The 14,837-nt window shown below is 39.2% G+C and overlaps 1 protein-coding gene across 2 annotated transcripts in view; it reads left to right on the top strand.

Moving 5' to 3' along the window:
- Nucleotides 1–14,837, top strand: part of adarb2 (adenosine deaminase RNA specific B2 (inactive)) — a 309,605-nt gene that overhangs the window by 30,066 nt on the left and 264,702 nt on the right. The window lies entirely within an intron of this gene.

Below are 14,837 nucleotides of genomic sequence, written 5' to 3'. Positions count from 1 at the left end.
TAGCCAACTTAGTTTTAACTGTTGGTGCAGCTGAAATGATCATCCAATTTGTTGTTTTGAACCTCATTTTCAGAGTGCTCAGAACAGAGAGGGAATTAGGTGATCTGTGGGATACCGGCAAACTCTGTTTTTTGTCTGTTTTCATCCTTTCTCTAACAGAATCTTGGTATTGTCAGGAGTAGAAACTCTGGTTTCTGAAGTAAAACTGTTAATAGGACACAGTAAAGATGCTGTGAAAGAAAAGTCCTGTGCTCAATTTTTACTCCGCAAAGAAACACGGTGGAGTTATTTCACGATCTGCGTACGTTTGTCTGTCTGTGCACAACATTCCTCAAAAACGGACTAATGGATTTGGATGAAATTTTCAGGGAAGATCAGAAATGACACAAGGACCAAGTGATTAGATTTTGGCAGTGAAGTGGCTTATAGTCTGGATCCACAGATTTGTTAAAGATTTCTGTATCATTGTGAGATAGCGACATGGCGTCACTGTAACTATGACAACAAGTGAATGCTACATCAGCTGCCTGCTGACGATCACATGATTGTGATCCTACTACAAATCCGCTGCTGTGGACTCATCGGAAATGATACAAGGAACAATTGATTAAATTGTGGTGGTGTTTCGCGTCCTATAAATTTCCGCTGCCCGCTACATATTTAGGTCACATGATTCGGCATCCGTACATAACGTACACATGTATAACACACGCCTGCTCAGCTCAAGGTCATTTTGTTTGTGGATACATCTATATTAAATGGACACATTCTATAGTGCCGTGATTTCTGCCACAAATATTTCAAAATTTCGTCCGTCAGAAAAGATATGACTGAGCAGCCTTGTACTATGCTCTGAGTGCTTTTCTTCTTTATTTAATTGAAGAGTGAAAGAGAACAAGTGTTCCTTATTTGTTTGTTTTTTTCTCTTTCAAAATAACTATTAAATCTCAACCATATCACCCTTACTAAAAAGTCAAAAGTTGTAAAATGCCTTAAAGATGGATTCAACGCTCATGAAATCACTAAACTATTCAGATGTCACCACTGACCACTCAAACGTTCTGTTGCCAGTAATCAACAATGCCGCATTGTCGAACTATAGAAATGTTTGTTCCATTCTGATTGTACAGTGGTGGTACAGAATGATGCTTCTTGTATATAATGAGCAGTCTCAGTGCAGGTAGTGTTGTGTTCAAGCCTGCATCTCCATCAGCTTGCAGACACGCAAGCGAAGTTTGATTTTGGCTTGTCGTCAGGTTAAGTCATGGACTCAACGTCACTGACAGCTGATGGGGCCTGCTGTTGTCATGAAATGATATTTAGCAGGCTTCGTTGAACAGCCAAATATAAACTCAACACAACAAACTTAATTGTGAGTTTGTCATTCTTTTGCTCCCTCTAGCTCAATACAAAAATAATAGTCTTCAAAATTACATACTTGGCGGTTACAAAACAAGAACAACTACTGCCAGTAGGACATAAAAAACTAAAACTAGATAATAACACTTGGCAGCTCCATCCACAGAGGAAGTGAACACTGATTTGGACAGCAGGAGAGAACAGGACAGACAGAGCTGGAGGCTAAACCTGTACCCTTAGCAAACATGTTCTGGGAAACACATAGTATACAGTGTAGCTGTGTGATACATAGTAAATGTGTAACAAATGACAAACTAAATACCCCCAGTTAGCTGACAGTCCCTACAGCAGTGGTTTCTAACCTTCCAATACCAATACCAGCTAGAATCAGCACCCTGGACAGCGCTCTTCAGTTTCTGCAGCAGTGTGTACGCCCTTATAGTCTCCAATGTAGAATCCAAAATTACATGTATGTATTACTGCACACGTCGTATTTATTTAGCATGTTTTGATGAATTATGAGTACATATGGTTATATTTACTCAATTGAAAGAAGCACTGTTGTATTCTTTTTTTAATCATACAGAAGTTGTAGGGAGGTGGTCATTTTAAAAAAAAGTCCACCAATAGTTGATTAATCATTAAAACAAATTAAGTGCAGCAGACTTTTGTATGCTGGTAAAGCAGGTGTATCCTCAGATGTATAATATTCGCTGTTAAATCAGCTCAGTTATAGAAACACTTTGCTGATAAATTTAAGCTCATTCTGAATGTAATAATAATAATAATAATAATAATAATAATAATAATAATAATAATAATAATAATAAAAATAATAATAAGCACTAAGTGGAAGCCATTAACAGCCACAGAAGTCCCTATCGTGGTGACCCATTGCTTGGTAAACCCCCACAATGCTCTCAGCCTGTGAACATGAAATTGCATGTAGCCTGAGTGACTGTATCCCTGGGTTGTTAAAGTAAGAAACACAGGAAATAAGCTACAGTCTACATGCAGGTCCTTTGTCTTCTCCTTTATCCTTTAACAACAGTTACTGGTGAACAATCAGTATCCCTACTTTGTATCATTATTTTTCTTTAGAATCAGTTTCTGGTTGTATCATGTATGGCTGAACTACTCAAATATTGCTATTTGTCATTGTTTAGCGTACAGTGTTTGCACACAGGCATAGGTGAGTAGGACTGCTCGAACTGCAGCGAGTGGTGGAGCTATGGAGAGAGCGAGCTTACTACATTTGCATATTCTAGAGGACGCAATGATGGGGAGTTGCATTTTAAGGCAGGAAGGAATTTTTATCATGGGAAATAAACTTCCAAACGTCTTTTTGCTACATTGATATGAGTTTTAGGGGTCAAATCAAAGACTGTAGAGGAAATTCAATGAAGCAGAGTTGTGTTTGGTGTTTTTTTTAACCAAGATGACACTTCTTCCATAGTCTTCATCAAGCCCCCTCAGGGTCTACACATAATCATAAAACACTTTTCTAGTTGTTACAAGCTGATACGGTATTCCAAAGGCAGGTATTGTCTGGAATATAATGGAATAGGAGCATTTTGCCCATTAGTTTGACATCAACATTTTCATTTAAAGTGATTTTAAGCATGATCTGGCTAGCATTATGTTTCTCCTGAACCTCTTGCTGTTGCATCTTATCTCATATATGAACACTATGTCCAGAGATGGGGTTGGTGATATCATAACAGTCCACATGTGAGTGATAAAATTGCATTTAGGACATGAGTTAAATTTCCACCCCATGCACAGCAAAATGGCATCGCTAAAGATGAGGAGCTCCCAGTGGACTCACGTGGGGCAGTAGATCATGACAGATGCTGCCTTCCAATACAGGTGCTGAGGGTTTAGACAGATTTAGTTCCTTATCACATTTAGTGCATATTTGAACAGGTTAAAATAGGCCTGCTTGAAGTCTGCTGTTCCTCTCCAATAGAACTCCTGTTTCCTTGTTATACATTTTGCTTAAACAGTTTGCAAACTGACCTATTAAGATCCTCAGTATGACATGCATTAGCCTCATGCTGAAATACATTTTCTGTGCTGTATGTCAGACTGTGATTAAGATACTTCTCCCCTCTCCAAACCTATCACGTTCGGTGCTGCCTAGTTTGAAAAATAGCTGTCAGATAATAGTGTTTAACAACCTCACCGTTTTATCACAAGCCATTTCTGTCTGAAATAACTCTGATCTGAGAGCTGTTGGATCCTTTGACAAAGGTGCTGTGAAGACAAAAGTATCCCCATTCAGCCTAATGACCATTTATACCATGCATAGACCTAGCAATTTCACTGATTCACTGTGGCATATGATATAATACCACATGAAATCCAAGCTTGATTACAGTTGTTAAAATCATAAGGGAAAGTGTTATTGATCCTGTACTTTCTGGCCATTGTGTATACTATAGTAAATGGCTTGTATTTGGCAGTGGATTACATTGACAGAGCATTGTATTATTCCCATCATCTTTTCTTCAGTGTTCGGCAGAATCTTTTGATAATAGGTGCAGCATTTCACTTAGGTTTTAATCGTTTTCTGTTCATAACTATCAAGCTTTCTCTTCCTTGAATGTTAAAAGTGCATTGAGTGCTTTGTTATTTGTTGCCAACATGCTTTGTTAGTTGGTGCAGTTGACTCACTTCCACCTACCTAATGCTGGCAAACTGTAAAAGCCCACTAGTGACACATTTGGAGATTAATAATGGGGAGGCAGATGGCCTTTGCTGATGACCATGATGTTTGTATGATATTTCGACTGCAGCCTTTTTCACTAGCTGATGGAAGTTTTTCAGAGGAAGACTTTAAAGATCGCAAAGCAAATTCACTTTGCAACTATATTTGTAATACCCTTCATTCCTTTTCAGTTCATCATGACCTAAATGTGCTTTGTGTATCTAAATATGTCTACAGTTAATTAATAATGTAGAAGTACCTTAAACAGTCATCAAAATCATTTGTTGTCTGCATCTTAAACCTGCTCCTATCATTTAAAATCATTACAATTTGTAGCTTATTTCCATTTGACAAAGCGTCGTCAAGTCCAACATCCTGCTAAACAAAGGAGCATATTTTTTTAAAAATTTTTTTATGCAGCCCAAACACAAATTTGACCCAAAGACATTTAGAATATGTTCATGCCTATGCCACTTTCTTTTCTTACACTATCTGCTCACAAAAACTCCATAAAGAAAGAGTTCCTCCGCATGTAATAGATGTTTTATGTACAGAGAAGACAGAACAGTAGTAAAATTGCAATATGGAGAAATCTATCTTCACTCGACCTGCCTCTTCTTTGCTCCAGTCCTTGTGTGTCTGTTTCCACACATGGACCAGAGCAGAACAGACACAGTGAAGCAAAAGACAAACAGAGGAGAACAGTAAAACAGCAGTGGAAACTTTCACACAGAACAGAAATGAAATGAATGCTCATGAGTTAGGTCAGAAAAATACTTTTTTAATGTCACTGGGTGAATGCTCCAGACTGCGCTTTTGATTTTACATAGTGATATGAGAGGTAACTCTAAATCTGTTTATAAGTGCAGGGAGGGCCAACAGTTTCAAAGGGAGGGACTCAATTGCACTAACATGAATGTGCAGCTGGACTCCAAAACAAAGAACAGAGAAGCTTGGATTACAACCCACACAGATGAAGTGTGACTTCATTCGCTGCTAAGGACAGCATGAATCTGCTATACCTTTGTATAGCTCATAGTTGTCTACTGCTATAACAATGTTATATTTACAGCATGTTCAAAATCACGTGTATTGCACCTTTAGCAAACAAGACAGTTTGTCAAGACAGCTTGAGAGTGGTGAAAGGTCTGTCACAAGGTTACATAAAAGGTTTAAATGAAAGTTAGCATGCCCAGATAGATGTCAGTGACAAACTCTTGTTGTACATGAAAACTGTGTGATTGCACAACTACACTAGGAATTGTAGGTCTAAGGCAGTGTTTCTCAAATAGTGGGGCGCGCCCCCCTAGGGGGGCGCAGAGGCATGTCAGGGGGGGCGCGGGCGACTGGGAGGAAAAGGTCCTTCAACACGGAACTAATTAGCTGAACTATTGTTTTAACGTCGGCCTGTTTTTCGCGACATACAACAATACTGAAATTGTGCTGGCCCATAGACTGTATATGCCATAGATATAAAAAAAATATTAATAACAATGATCTTCTGTATATATCTATGGTATATGCACTGGCCGTTCAGACTCTGAAGTACAGACTCCCGAGAACGGGAGAACGCATCGTTAATGTGCAGTCGGAACACCAGTGTACACGTCACATACTCGGCTCATCTCCTCCGATTGTTTTTACCAGCAATGTCAAACATACGGCCTGTGGGCCCACCAGACGGTCCATTTCGGCCCGCGGGCCGACTTTACAAATGATAAAAATTACAACATTAACTGTAAATTGTAAATCTGTAAAACTGTAAATTTAAAATAATTTCTAGAACTTGACAAGTTGTTCTGATCATGAAGTGAAATACTAGATTGTTCAGTTCCAGATAGCTGTGACTGAATGTTTTGTATTTTTGCAGATAAACTGTGATCTGGCAGTTACAATGCATGTGTAAATGATGAACTGAGGCATAATAGGCTACTGTTGAAATTGAACTTGTTTTCCTTAAGAAATTTCAGGTTCATAATATTTTGTAAAAAGATAGTTCATTAAATGTGAACATTTTCAGAATGTACTTTTTTTGAACTAAAACAAAGGGGAAGGTTGGAGTTGTGGTTATTTATAGGTTATTATGCTGTGATTTTACTGGTGGGGCCCACTGGAGATCAGATTGGGGTTTATGTGGAACCTGGACTAAAATGAGTTTGACACCCCTGATCTTTACTGTGAAAAACAACAAAATGGAATCAGATAAAATAACACAGCCCTGCATATTCATGTTTTCACAGATTTTTTATATATATATATATATATATATATATGCACAAAGTTATTGGGGGGGGCACAAAAGTTTTTTGTCCTCCAAAGGGGGGCCCGACAGAAAAAATTTGAGAACCACTGGTCTAAGGTAACACAGCAAGTTTGTAAAGTACTATAAATGTTTACAACAGACAATTTAAATTGCAATTATTTGAATAAATTATTTTTAAATAATCAGTTTGAAAACTGCCTGGGTGTGTCTTAAAAGACTGGTCTGGTTATACAGTAGCAAAAAATGAACAGCTCAAATGTTGGCTCTAGAGAGAACCTTTCACATTTTATGCCACTGTCAGCTCACCTACACTCTTAGAAGTGGACAGATGAAGGAGAGATAGTTGTTTGGATACAGTCTCAAACCTTACCGCTAGATGATACTAAATCCTACACACTGATCCTTTAATGCATGTACATTTTTGTTTCAGACTGAAAACATGATCAAAACTACAAAATAGGAGCCAAATTGTATTTTTTTTTCTAATTTTACTTTCATATATGTAATATTATCTTTATAATGACCAAGTTTGTGACAGCAATCGTCAATAGGAACGACTGGTTTTCTGGCCAGCATTCAGTGTTGAAAATAACTGGTGATGAATAAGACCAGCTTATGGCCGATATTGTTTCTTGCTTTCTGTGCCGCCCAGCTGTTTATGCAGTCTACAAACATTACTGTGTGCTAAGAGTTGGAGCCAAATGTGGAAGGACACAATGCCCAAGGGTGATTTATTTAACTTTGAAAGGTTCTTTGGTTTGTGTTAGACTTGCTGGGAGCTATGCAGCAGCGGATCATCTCGCCCGTTCTCCCAAGTGGGTAGCAGCCAACAAGAGCCTGGGCGATGCGCGTGGGTAGAGAGGAAAAAGATAACCCCACCAGGGACTAAACGACAGTCCTCATTTAGACAGCACCAGGCAGGCCAGCCATTTAGCAACACAGAAACAAAAACTCCATTAGATAATCTTTTTATTTTTTGTTTTATCAACATTACACTCCCTTCGACTCTCTCTCTCTAGAGAGCAGTGTTGTTCTCTAACCAGCAGAGAATGAGGTAGATGTATCTCATGAATCATATTAAAGCGCCTTTAATCCTCTAAAGTGAGGGTCTCGAGAGGGTGAAGTTGCAGATGAGGAAGCACAAACTGAAGAGGTAGATGACAGAGGAAACAGATGGAGGGAAAAAACCCACACTGAACCAGGTAGTAGACAAGATTAATCTTTGGCACTGGGGTGCTGTTCTGTGAGCTGTCAATCTGCACAGCTGGATGTTGCCTTTTCCCTGTGGGGTTATGGGTAAAGACAGCATAGATAGCGCTGTTTCCTTCCTTTCCTCATCCATCCCTCCTAATCCAGCCTAAGCACTTAACCAAAGTGGTGCGGTGAAGATCACCTGGGTCTGTGAGGGATCAAAGCCGCTTCAGCAAAAATAAGAGTCTTGAGGAGGGGAAAAGCTGATGTAACAAGAAGTGGTAGATTAGCATTAAAGACAGATGCAGAGAAAAAAATTAAAGTTTCCTGGGCCTCTGCAGTAATCTCCGCTATGAATCACAGCCACCTCTGGATTTGCTGTTAATGGCAGGTATACCTGCATAAGTACCCATCAAAGAAAGCATCGTTTTGCCGAATGAAAAGAGCAGTTATTTCATTTACCTCTCTGAAAAGCAAGCAGGGCAAAGAGGAATCCAGTTGAAAGGATTCAAAATAACCTTAAAAGAAAGGATGGGAGATGTACTGTTTTCAGTGCCCCAATTTAAAATATGGACTACTTTTCATAATTTAGCAGATGGCTCCTGCCCCTTCTCTGATCACACTAGGCCAGAGCTCCCCCCAGTCATATTTCAAACCATACATAGCTGTGTATTTTGACAAGTAAATTGCTTGCCTCTTTGCTGATAGCTTTTCACTTAAATAATGAATTCTTAGTAATAGCAGCAGAAATAATGCGTCCTGCGGAATGACATGGATGAAAGAGTTATTACTGATGGAGGACACACATTTGGAATCATTCCTGAAACAGTCACAAATCAATCAGTGGCCACACTGAATGCATTATAACTTTATGATGGAAAGAAAGACTAAGAATCTACAGACATGCCAGGCAGTAAGCAGATTAATATTCATAGACTGCTAAATGATGATCCACAAAGCTACCCAGTCCTGTTCATCCAGAGGGGAACATGAACGTATCCTTTTAAGCAAAGCAGTTTTCATGAAAATCTATACTCTAGATGATTCCCTTAAAGCTAAAAATATAAACTTCATAGTGGCATTCTGCTAAAAGACAGGGGATTGCAAAACATATCAGGATTAATTTTGTAGGAACTATATCGTCTGTACTAAATGTTTGGTAGTCCATCGAGTAGATTTTGAGATATTTCACAGAATACTTAAGAACCCTGGTCTGCAGGTGGCACTACCTGACAACTTGGGAGCACCAATGATACCATCAATATCTGTACCAACGCATATTAGTTATTACTGACACATTCCAGATTTACTGGCTATGTATTGGTATGCCATACACTGATCAGCAACAACATTAAAACCACCTCTTTAATGATGTGTAGGTTATATTTGTGTTGCCAAAACAGCTTTGACCTGTTTAAGTGTGGACTCCAGAAGACCTCTGAAGGTGTACTGTAGTATCAGGCACCAGGACATTAGGAGATCCTTTAAATCCAAGAAGTTGTTAGATGGAGCCTCAATGGATTAGACTTGATTACATAAATGCTCATTCTGATTGAGAACTGAGTTATTTGGAGACCAGCACCTTAAACTCTTCGTTGTGTTCCTCAAATCAGTCATGGACAATTTTTACAATGTGGGAGGGAGCATTATCCTGCTGAAGGATACCCCTGCCATCAGAGAATATCACTGCCATCAATGTGCTTGATCTGCAACAGTGTTTAAGTAGGTGCTGCATGTCAACGTAGCATCCACATGAATGCCACGACACAAGGTTTCCCAGTGGAATGAATTGTAAATAAACAGTATTAATGGAATATAAAATCATTTTAACCTCATTATTTTACAGTTAAATGATAAGAGACTTGGAGCTGACCAACGCGCATCTGCATGTATCTTGGCTTGTACTTAGGATTTCAAAAAATCTAACTAGAGTATATCAAATGGTGAGCACAAGACCTATTGAGGAATATGTCACAGACAGGTAAGGTTATTGTTTTTAGATGATCTGCCATATTTGTTGAGCTGTGATGTGAAAACTGCTGGTTTCACAGTTTACACTCGACTTTTTGGTCATCTGTTTAAACAGAATGTAGCCAAACTGACAATGTCTGGAGCTGACTCCTCGACCTTACAGTCTTCTTTAGGGTGGACGAGTTCAAAGTTGTGAAAATGGAGGGGTGTTCACAGATAGACTGTTCCTGTTAGTGCCAATTATAGTGGATTAATCCTGGAAGGCTGTTGATGTAGCGCCTTTCTGCTTTTGACAGTAACACCAGTGATTGTGTGACCAATGAGAATTTAATCAAATGAGAGCATAATGACCAACTAATCAACTTGTCGATACACACACATAGTCATAGAACTCATTTTGTGGACACCATGAATGTCTGTAAATATATTATGGCAGTTCATCCAATAGCTGTTGAGATGTTCCAGTCTGGATCAAAGTAGTGGAGTCCCATTACTATCATGAAGAACAATCTGCTTCACTTTAGTTACATTTAAAGGTTAAGGACTACAGCACATTTATTGTTACAAGGTTCATTCAATTATATGTGCACAAAGAGGAATAAAGTAACACAACATGCAAACCAGACAGGAAAGGACAGGTATTCACAAGTGTTTGGCACATCATACGAAGGTTATTTGTGCATCTGAGCAACATTTGACTGGACAGCCTTAGGTGTTGGCAGGGCTGATAGGGAAGGGCATACTGATAATGCAGCTGATTAACCTCTGATCATTATCTACAGTACAGCTTATGATGGTCAAAATCAATGGCAGGAAAGAGAAGAGCTCTCCCTGTGAAAAGATTAAATGTCTCATACCGTATGATGAAGTCTAGCTTGTCAGGCACTGTTTCTGAACTTTGAGAGAAGCCTTTTAAAAGAATAATGTCTGAAGTGTATTCACAAAGTGGTGCCTGACAAAACTTTTCTCTCAGCACCTCATCAGATTTAAAATCGAGTCACTTGCGCATTGTTTTGAGAGCTGATAAAACATACAACCTTGCATCAGCATACTCCTCCATCAATGTCGTCCGTATTTGGCAGGTTCATAACAGGCCTGTGGTGTATGGATGCCACCAATTTTGGTCCCGTGGTCCATATCCTTGAACACTTTGAAGCTGGGAGACATTTGACACGGCATCAAAGACTCCTTAGAAAGAATGAAAAAAGGAGAAGGACAGGAATGAGGTGGCAAATTGCTTGGTATTAGCCAACATGAAACAAGAGGGCAGAGTCAGCGTCACCATCATCAGCTGCCCAAGAGCCTCCCCGACTCACAATGGGCTAATTACGACATTATGTGGATGATGATGCTGTTTTGTTGCCCCTAAACACTCGTTACAAAGTGACCCCAAACGTAAAAAAAAAAATACACTTTTTGGTTGCTTACTTTGATCTCCTTTTTTTGTGCTGGCACGGTCTAAGCAAAACACATCTCATGCTTTCATAGTAATGTGGTTTTGAAAGGAAATGTAGCTGTTGCAGGATTGCTATTTCAAGCCACTTATTCAGAAGTATAGGAAATGTATTTGTAGTGCATGTGGCAGAGTTTGGTTATTCACTGCAGGCCCCCACTTACATCACTTAATCCTACATGAATACAATTAAAAGAAAGATCAATTAGTGAGTAGAACAGCCATGATTTGCAAAAGGCATAATTATGGAAACTGATGTAAATAGTAATAATTCTCACTGCGGCATAATTTGCACAATATCAGCTTCTTTGAATGGTGTTTTCACATTTTTATTAGCTGCCTTTAATTTCTATTGGTGTTCAGCTGATTTGAAATATCAAAAATCAATCCAACACAACTCTGGATTGAAGTGACTCAGATTAAACAGAACTGCTTTCCATGTCTTCTGATAACAAGCACACTGCAGAGGCTTAAGAGAATGAAATTTTTGCTCTACAGTGTTTAATATTGTCGAGTGGCACAGTCTGTCCACTTGTTCAATTTCCCTGTGTAAGCATTACAGAAGAGGCTAAAAGGCTCAAAGATTTGGAGCATGCTGACGCCTTATATTCTGTCAGTAAGATTCTTAGTGGGAGAGCGGAAATGGGAATAAACCAGGGCACTGTTGTTGGCGGGGCAGATTTACCTCCTTACACTGTCAACCCAAACCATTTACTGTTGAGTAGCACACATATGGGAAAAAAGCAGAACCTGAAGGGTCCCTTAGAGGTCACATCGATGAAGGTTTATTGTGAAAAAGAGGACTGAGGGGAGCCTTCCATTATGGATGAACAGCCAAATTTAGAATGACAGTGCCCCCATCCATAGGGTATGAGGGAGAAGCAGTCTTGCAGTCTTGTGCTATGACCTTCCCAGTCATAGATTTTCCACTAATTGAACATATGTAAGAGATTTTGGAATATGTTTTGGAAGAATGGTGTTTCATCCTTCCAGTAGACTTCCAGAAACTTGGAAAATCAGTGCCATTAACACAAAAGCAGGTCTGATGGCATGTAGTGGCCCAACATCCTATGATGGCACTTTATGTTGTTTTTTTCTTTGATTTGTCATCCTTCTGTAGTTGTGGGCCCCTTTATTTAATTATGCAACGTAAAGTGTTTGTGGGCCCTCACTTGCTGTTGGTCCCTTGAATCATAATCTGACTGGTGATGGTGTGATGCTGCACCTCAGAGGGTATGACTAGAGAAAGCTAGTTAACTTAGCTTAAAGTAAAGTTGTTATACTATTGTTGGTCTACCACAAATGGGAGAACAAAAGTGACCCACACAGAGCACATAGTTGTAACACACAACCATGTCAGGAATTGTTTTGAATTTAACGCCACAGATAGAAAAAATCATGTTCAAATACGAGGCATGTACTTACATTATAGTACGTGGCCTTTTGCCTGCAATCACACAAATAACAGCATATTTCAATTCCACTGGTTCTTACTTGCCTCAATAAAAGCGAGAAATGTGGAAATAGACATAATACTGAATACAGGGGTCCTCGACTTACGTCGGAGTTCCGTTCCTATGGATCAACACAAGTTGATTTTTGGCATAAGTTGGAATTCCGGTGAAAATGTAAACAAAGCTGTTACGTAGATCACGATATCGATCAGTTTTTCGGAAAAGTTATGAATACTAATGACTTTCATGCATGTGCAAGTCCTTTTACAACAAGATAACAGAATATGTTGCACTGTTTTTACAAGTTCAGCGTTTTGTTATATCTAATTTCACTTCCATGGAGATGGCTTTCCTTTTCTATAAAGCAGTGCCATCAGGAGCCTGACTTACGCTTGGGAGCCATAATGAAGGGCAAAAAGTTAGCTAATGTAGCACAATCCATGGTGGCGTACAACTGGTGAATGTAAACAAAGCCGTCTTATAGCACCGTGGGACGACGTATTTGTCCGCTCTGCTCGTGTACTAGTTCCACGTAACCAGTTCTGATGGAACAACAAAACGCTGTATGTTGTAAACGGAGGACCCCTAAATACAATGTAAGCTAAGGGTAATTTCAACCAGTGTATTAGTTACAGCGGGTGAAATTACTGTGTATCTGCATTAGTCATGTATGCTATGGGTCAACCGATTATAAGCCTGGCTGTTTATCGATTCTGATATATTTCTTTATTTTTTGCTGATAGTCTAGTTTGGCTCGAAAGCAGCTGCCTCTCTGTCTGTGGTCACAGCTCTGAGGTCTTGTGCAATGTCCCGCCCACTGCGCTCGTTGATTGGTCACACATCACAAATAATTAACACAGAAGGATAAATATTCTATTTTAATCCAACATGTCTAAAACATAAATTAACTAAGGCATTTCAGTGTAGGTTTGTGTTGGAGTTTATATTATCCTAAAATTCAACACCAAGATTTTCATTTTTATTGCAAATGTATATCTTTATTGACTCCTTCCATTGTTTCAGCTTACATACGAGAATATTTGTATTTACTGCCCATGTTTTATTTTAACTAGGCAATCAAAAAGGTGTGGGTACATGCTGAAGCATAAATGCTTTCATTCTATATTGGCATGCCAAACAGTGAATTTACCCAAGATATGTACATCGTATGCCATTTTATATTTTTGACATTTGTAGATACTTTTACTCTACACTAAGAAAAATGTGTCTTTATTCATTTCAATAATAAACAAAAGCAAATTGTGTTCATGCGTTTGAAAATCTTCCAGGTTGGTTCCTTTTAGTTTTGTCCTGTCTTATATCTTCTTGTATTTTTCATCAGATTTCTAATTCATCATCTGTTAATGACTGCAGTTGGAATTGTCATGCTCACTGTCTTTTATCCTGCTGCATGTTGGTGGTGTAAGAGGATAAAAATAACTTATTAGTCATAGTTAATTCTTTCCATGATAAATGAGTGTATAATTACAATTACAGCAGAAAATGAGTGAGTGGGGAGAGAGGTGGTGCAGTGACCTGCAGAATGCTGGAGGTCAGCTGCAGCTGCACAGTGAAGCTGTGAGTACATATTGTACAAGATTCAGTGATCCACTGAGAGCTCCTGCTGCAGCCTCTCTGGGAAAAAGTTGTAGTAGTCGTAGTGAACCTCAGCTGCTGCTTCTTCATCCCAGCAGGCTGAACATCAGTCTTTATCCCAGTGGACTGGGAGGCAGTGTTCAGGTGGAGCTGCCTGGTTAGTGGGAACAGAGGGGAGACTCATTAAAAGTGATCCTCTTGTCTAGTGCAGCCTGATCACTTTCAGCCTGGCTATCCACTGAGTTCTCTTTGAAGATGTGGGCCTAATCTCAGGCTGGCAACATGGTCATGGGTTACTCTGCTAATGAGAAAGAGGCCGCAAGGAAGTCCACTCTTCTGAGCTGTCCGAGAGTCCTGGAGGTGCTGGTAGGTTGAAGGAGCAGAGCGAGTTGATTTACTGAGTGCTAACTTTTGATAGGTTGAGGTGTTTAAATTACTGCGTGAGGCTAAGTCTACATTAAACAAACTAGAAGAAAAATATGTAACATGGTTATTCTTAGTAAGCGGCAGCAGTAGCAATAATCCTGTTGTTTAGACTGTTTTTATGATACCATGGTTGTAGACAAGCAGTGAACATGATGTCCAAAATTAAATAACAAATCCAGTAGTGAGACCAGATAGAAGAAGTGTGTAACAGAGTTATCTATTTATTTAGTATGTTTAACCTTCCTAGTTTTATCTTCCCAACAAACACACCTGTAGTTATCTATTAGTGGAAGTTATGTAAGGTGATGAAGTCATGGAGAAAATGAGCAAATTTAAATTAAGACAAACAATTAGAGGAATTCTGGCAGCAAAAATTACTGTAGCAGGACAGCTAACAACACTAGCTACAAGTGC

This window comes from Amphiprion ocellaris, chromosome 22, assembly GCF_022539595.1.
Source record: "Amphiprion ocellaris isolate individual 3 ecotype Okinawa chromosome 22, ASM2253959v1, whole genome shotgun sequence".
NCBI lineage: Eukaryota > Metazoa > Chordata > Actinopteri > Pomacentridae > Amphiprion > Amphiprion ocellaris.
The sequence above is the reverse complement of the archived record's forward strand: the minus strand, read 5'-3'. Positions and strand labels throughout refer to the sequence as shown.